We start from the raw sequence: 7069 nt of genomic DNA, 5'->3' as shown, positions 1-7069 counted from the left end.
GACAATGTGAGAGTGAAGCATGACACCCAATGCAATAGACTGAAAGTACAAGGTACAACCCTTAAACCTTAGGGTTGTAGGGGGTGTTCACACCTGAACATGGTAAGTTCTTGTAAGTGTGTGTCATAAGAACATACGAAATAATACCATAAGTTTGGGGGGAAAAACCTCTCCTACACCGAGAGTAAAAAGTGCCCCAATGTCCTATTGATCACCCACACTCCTATGTGAGCGTAAACATAAGTGAGGCGTGAGCGAAATACCCAACAGACCCCCTTGGAGTGAAAAGTGATCAAGAGCACAAGGATTATCTGCCACCAAAGGAGATCAAATTTAAAGCATCGCGAAATGCTTCAAATTTGTCTCGAGGAAGAGCTTTGGTGAAGATGTCTACCACATTACTAGTGGTAGGACAATAAAAAGCCTGATATCACTTGCATGTAGCCTCTCTCTGACAAAGAGATAATGTATCTTAATGTGTTTTGTGCGTACATGAAACACTGGGTTCCGTGCCACTGCAATGCCACTCTAACTGTCAGTGAACAAAGAAGTAGACTCCATAACAGATACATCCAAATCAGTTAGCAAGCGTCCAATCCATACACATTCAACTGTGGTAGTGAAAGTTGCCTTGTATTCAGTTTCACATAACGATGTGGCAACAGTGGACTATTTCTTGCTAGATATGTAAGACGAGGAGCCAAGAAAGAAACAATTGCCACTAGTGGAGTGACATGAATCATAATCACCAGCCCAATCAGAATCACTGTAAACATGTAACTACAGTGGTCCGTCATTGGCATAAAGCAATCCAAGAGATCTAGTACCCTGCAAGTAACGGAAGACACGCTTAATAGCTTGCCAATGTGACATGCGTGGCTAATGCATATATTTACTCAGGGTTGAAACTGCAAACTGTATATCTGACCTAGTGTTGCATAGGTAAATAAGACATCCAACTTCTGGAGGATATGTGTGTATATCGAAGAAATCGCTATCATCATGTAATGACAGCTTTAGTCCAGGTTCCATTGGTGTATAGACTGACTTGCAATCCTGTAAGCCAAACTTCTCAAGAAGTTTACCAATGTATCTTGACTATGATAAACCAATACCTCTAGCATCATGTATGAACCAAATGCCCAAGTAATAATGCAAAGACCCCAAGTGTGACATGTCAAAAGTTTACTGCAAATTTTGTTTAAATATTGAAATTTGATCAGCATGTGTCCTTGTAAGCAAGAGATCATCAACATATAGACAAATGATCAGCATGATTCCCCCTCTTTACATACGTAAAGGGTAGACTCATATGATTTGTTTATGAACCCTTGGCTAAGTAAGAAAGCATCTATCTTTGCATACCAAGCTCTAGGAGCTTGTTTCAAACCATATAAAGCTTTTTTCAGCTTACAAACTAAGTGTTCTGATCCCTCAACTGCAAAACCAATGGGCTGCTATACATATACTTCCTCATGAAGTTTCCCATGTAAAAATTCAATTTAATATCCAACTGATGCACAATCCATCCATAATCGGCAGCCAAAGCAACCATAAACCTGATGGTCGTCATGTGGGAAGTAGGAGCAAATGTCTCCTCATAGTCAATGCCTTTCTTATGTGCATAGCCTTTAGCTACAAGCCTTGCCTTATATTTGTCAATGGATCCATCTACACTTTGTTTTAGCTTGTAGACCCATTTTGTTCCAATGGCTTTCTTCCCAAATGGTAAAGACTCTAAATCCCATGTTTGATTCTTAGTTATAGAATCCAATTCAACTTGCATTGCTACCATCCAATGCACATTTTGTTGTGCATCCTCAAAACATTCAGGCTCCTTATCATCAAGGGTGCTTGCTGCCATAACAAACTCCATGGTATGTGCAGTATCATGCATATGAGCTTGCCTTCTAGTATGACCATCCATGGGTGCATCCAGATGACTATCTTTCATAGTCTGTAAATACCATCTAGGCATTTGTCTTTCCTCCTGACTATGCATAAGCTCTTGCTGAATTTTAGCTTCAGTACTTTGCTGAATATTCAGATCAGCCAATGGTTGATTTTCTGCATTTTCCAATGGAGCAGCTGGCTGAACATTGAGTTCACTTGCTAAAACTCTAACTGAATCATCAAATGTAATGGGCAGCAACCCTTCATATACATCACGGGCAGCCTGATATGTATCTAAACTAGCAAGGGATAATTCTGATTTTTCATCAAAATAATACATCCCTACTGACAAACACCTTTTTAGAAACAAGATCATAGAGTCTGTAGCCTTTGCTCTCACTGCTATATCCCACAAAAATGCATTTAATACCCTTGTTATCCAACTTTTTTCTGAGTACCTGTGGAATGTGTGCATATGCAACACACCCAAAGGTATGAAAGTGTCCAACAGAAAGTTTTTGGCTGTTCCAAGCCTCAAAAGGTGTAATTTTATTCAATGCTTTGGTGGATCATCTATTCAAAACATGGCAAGTACACATGATGGCTTCCATCCAAAAATTGTGTGGCAAGCTCTTTGCTTTTAGCATATATCTAGCCATCTCCATGAGTGAGTGATTTTTCCTCTCTGCAACCCCATTCCGCTGTGGAGTATTAGTAGTATACTGATGGATAATGCCCTTTTGCTTCAAAAAAGAATTCAGCATAGGGCATGCAGCAATCTGGCGGGTCTGGCGAGTGGCGCTGCCAAGACAATTTTATGTGAATGGCTTTTGAATTCAAACATTCAAAAAACATGGGTAGACTTTCATGCCTATGAATTACATATACATAAGAAATTCATACAAATACAAAGATTCACCAATATCCCTTTTTTGTGAATTTTACTAGAATTTTGCAATTTTATCTATGTGAGCATGATATTTGACATTGTATCGATCTTTCCTCCATAATCAATTTTTGAGTTCATAGTAAAGATCAACTTAAAGTCCATAAAAAGTTACATGTAACAAAGTGGAATGCATTTCACAATGATTTGTGTACCAAATAGCAAAATTGGAAACTTTGATTTAAATATATATTTAGCACAAACAACATAATTGTTCTCAATAAAGGTTTATAAAGCAAGAATGTTCATCATACTAAAAGACTTGCATACGAGAATTCCCATCATATGAAAGATTTACTAACTTAATGGACCAAGAGATAAGTAAAATAAAAATCCAAAAAGAGTTTCTTCTTCTCAATCATTGAGGTATTAGCTTGGAGTTGAGCCCATCTCTTCAGCCTCAGCTTTACCTATTCTACTCCCTCAACCTAGGTTGATGCAAGCCCTTTGTATGTCCTACTTTATAATGTTTTCGTCCTATCATCACACAAAACAAAAAGAAGCTCCATATTTCTTATCTCTACCAATATTATCATGCTCAGCCATTAAGCAAGCTAAGCAATTGAATAGGACAAAATTTTTAGAATCCTTCTAAGATCATATACCTCCATTCTACTATTGCATGGAGTGAGAGTTAAGAACCATAAATGAAAAAATGAAACAATAGTAAATGAACTCACCTCAAATATCTCATCATTGCCTTTTGGTTTCACTCAAAGCAACTAAAACTTATGCTCAATGCTCCTTTGGAGTGTACCCCCCATATCCAATCCCTGCATCTTTTAACCCCATGATGTAAAGAGAAGAGGAGGAGGATGATGATGATGATGATGATGATAAGAATGAGGGGAGAAGTTATCACCTCTCAACTCTTACCACTCACTCTCACTCTCACCACACAAACTCTTGTTCACCCACTTAATACCAATCTCAAGCTCTAAGAGGAAAAGTCTCAAGATCCAAAAGATGTGTTGCTCATCGCAAGAACTCTATTTTACAATGAGAGTTTTACACATTCATAGCCACAACCCTAAAACCATAGATATGTGATTGTCTAGGCCCTTTCTTGGAGACTAATGGGCTACAAACCTCAAGTGCCAAATGACTTATTCACCACCTATTTTTGTGTGTCTTGCAAAAGTAACAGGTAGAGTCATGAATTTTGGAAAGTAACTATGGTTTGTGATACTCAACATAGTTGGGGTAGTTATCCAATCTTCAAATACCTTCTAATGCATTTAAATTGTCTATACCTTTTTGGGTTCACTACATCTGATTATATCTATGCCTTTTCGAGTTCACTACATTTGACCATATCTACACTTTTCCAACAAAAAAAAAAGCATTGGAATTAGAAAACCCTTACCTAAGTTGAAAAGGAAGGCTAAAATCCCACAATCATTTCGATCTAGTAATTGGCCTAAGAGATATTTTCCTAACTACATGTTCAGGGAAAAAATATATTCTTATCTGGAATGCCTATATAGATTGATCAACTATGAAATCCAAGGAAGTGACTTTAGTAGGAAACCTAATTACCAAAATTGCCAAAGAGAAATCCTAAGTGAATGAGTCTACCATTCCAAAGCTATCTTCAATGAGAAATATGCAATAGTACATTAAGGGTATACCTTTGAATTTGGAGATACAAAGGGTGCATCTTTCTCATCGATGACAAAAAAGCACAAATAGGTTTGGACTAACATTTATTTTTCACAAGACCTTGCAAATATATTGATTGCATGTGAAGATCTAGCATTGAGTATGCCCTTGGAGACAAAACTGATGCAAATCATCTAGTGAGTTGCATACAATTATCAACTTGGTATTAAATACTTTAATTATTTATATCAGCATTATCTTAAAGGTTAATATTTCCTAAAATTGACCCTAGTCATATGCACCCCTCAACAAGACTTATAATCACAAAGGATTCCCATACGAAATTAATTATTCCTATGTTAGATGTTTGACATTAAGTAAACATTGATTCCTTATTCCTACACCACAAAGCATGTGTATAGTAAGTTGCATAAAGTTATCAACTTGATATATTAAAATCTTTATTTCATCAACATTACAAAGTTAAAGTTACAAATTCTTAAAATGAAGCCTTGGCATAAGCACCTGATAATAGAGCTTAATATGTCAAAGGAACTCCTCAATGAAATTCCCTATTCCCATGCTACATGTTTGAAGCTAAGCAAAGATTTATTCCTTATTCCCACATCATATATTCATCAAATAAGGTATGTTGTGACACAACACTTGATACATACATAAAGCTATCACATTATTTTTTAGATCCTTGAAATCCCAAGAAACTGAAGGCTATAATATGTCATATAATCTATCACGAGTCCACCAATTTTAAAGCATAGATACTCACACCACAATCACCTACAAGAAGCTCCATAAAATAGTTGATGTGGTTTAATACTAACAATACTAGCCCTAAGCATTATGATATCCAATCACATTATCCTTGGCTAAAAGTGTGGCCCGTTGCTTAAAATTTATGGACCTAAAAATATGTAAGATTGCCTAAAACCACATTGTTACTCTAAAAATATGGCCACTCACCCGAAAACTATGACTATCACCTAACTATACTTGCCTAGAACTCGATTCAAACTTTGATTGTTTTCCTATTTAAGCTTGTATGAAACTGAAACCATAACCACTCGCCCAAGCAAGCCAAAAAGTGTTGATTGGAGGTGAAGGATACAAGCCCACCTATTTCAACCATATTTATGGCATCATGAACACTACCTCCCCCATCTACAATACCCATGCTCATAAGATATTAGCCCTAACAATTCAAGTCATTGGCTTTTAGCTAGTTTACGCCTCTTGAACCTATGGATTTTTCATTCATGCATATTGTCATACTATTTAAATACACTAACTAAAGACTAAGGGTTCTTTCGGTTGAATTGTGATTTGCGGCATACTAAGCTAAATACAATAAAGATACAACTTTTTACGATGTATTTAGCACTATGTCCAAGATGTATTTGGGACTAAAAGTGTGCCATATTGAACTAGCATAATGGTTATTTTGAACGAAAGCAAGATCTTTCAATGTTTTTGTAGAAGTAAATACCTACCACATTCTCGATGAGCTTTAGAGACTTCTTTAATGAGTCTCCCTTACCCAAAAAAAATGTATAGAACTTACCTTCAACTATCGCTATTAACTTTATGGGACATATGCAAGATCCCCCTTATTACAGCTTAGAATTAAACTAGATAACTAAGAATTTTGTCCACTATGGTTCATTCAGTTGGGGCCACTAATCTCGATCAAGGGTTTGAGGTAGACTTGCTTCACTTTAGACCTTGCACAGATGAACGTTGATAGTTGAGCAACTATAGTTGACATATCAACATACAACTTGGCTAAATCTTGGCTAAAATGATACTTTATTTGAACTCAAACCTTCAAGGGTTTTCACAAGGATTTTGGTAGGTGATAAGTCTAGACCTTACAACTCCTATTGAAACTTTTTTACCATCGTGAATGTTTATTGAGCAAAAATCTATATGGCTATAGCTAAATGACACTTTATCTAAACTCAAACCTTCAAGGGTTTTCACAAGGATTTTGGTAGGTGATAAGTCTAGACCTTACAACTCCTATTGGAACTTTTTTACCATCGTGAATGTTTATTGAGCATAAATCTATATGACTATAGCTAGATAGTTCAATATGTACTCTATATCAATCTCTAATGTTGGATGTGTATTTATTTAATATATTAAACAACATCACCAATGGTGCATACTGCAAAACAAGAACATTGAAATTTCCACAAGTTTATGATACCACACTTGGTAAAGATACCTACCCTCCCCTCTCTTGTATGCAACATGGGATTCTCATCAAGTCTAGGATGCTCGTTTTACTCAACCACTTACAACATACACCTCATGTGTGTGTATCCATTGACCAATTTCATGACGACATTAAAATCTATTGTCATTTTTTGAAATGTTCGTAGTGCTCTGATTGGACATACTATATGACATCAATTTACAACACAAATAAATGTTTCACAAGATTAGCCATGTAAATAAAAGACTTGCAAGCTATAATCAATCACGTAAAAATGCCATTTGAGTCTATAATTCCAAACAATGTATGACTCAATGGATTTGTAAAAATCTAGAATCCTACGCATGGTATCTCCTCATGGCCTTCAAATCACCTCCCAGATATTCTAAATA

Source organism: Lygodium microphyllum, chromosome 23 (genome assembly GCF_053477565.2).
Source record: "Lygodium microphyllum isolate KBCC chromosome 23, Lygodium_microphyllum_v1.1.10, whole genome shotgun sequence".
Taxonomy (NCBI): domain Eukaryota; kingdom Viridiplantae; phylum Streptophyta; class Polypodiopsida; order Schizaeales; family Lygodiaceae; genus Lygodium; species Lygodium microphyllum.
The sequence above is the reverse complement of the archived record's forward strand: the minus strand, read 5'-3'. Positions refer to the sequence as shown.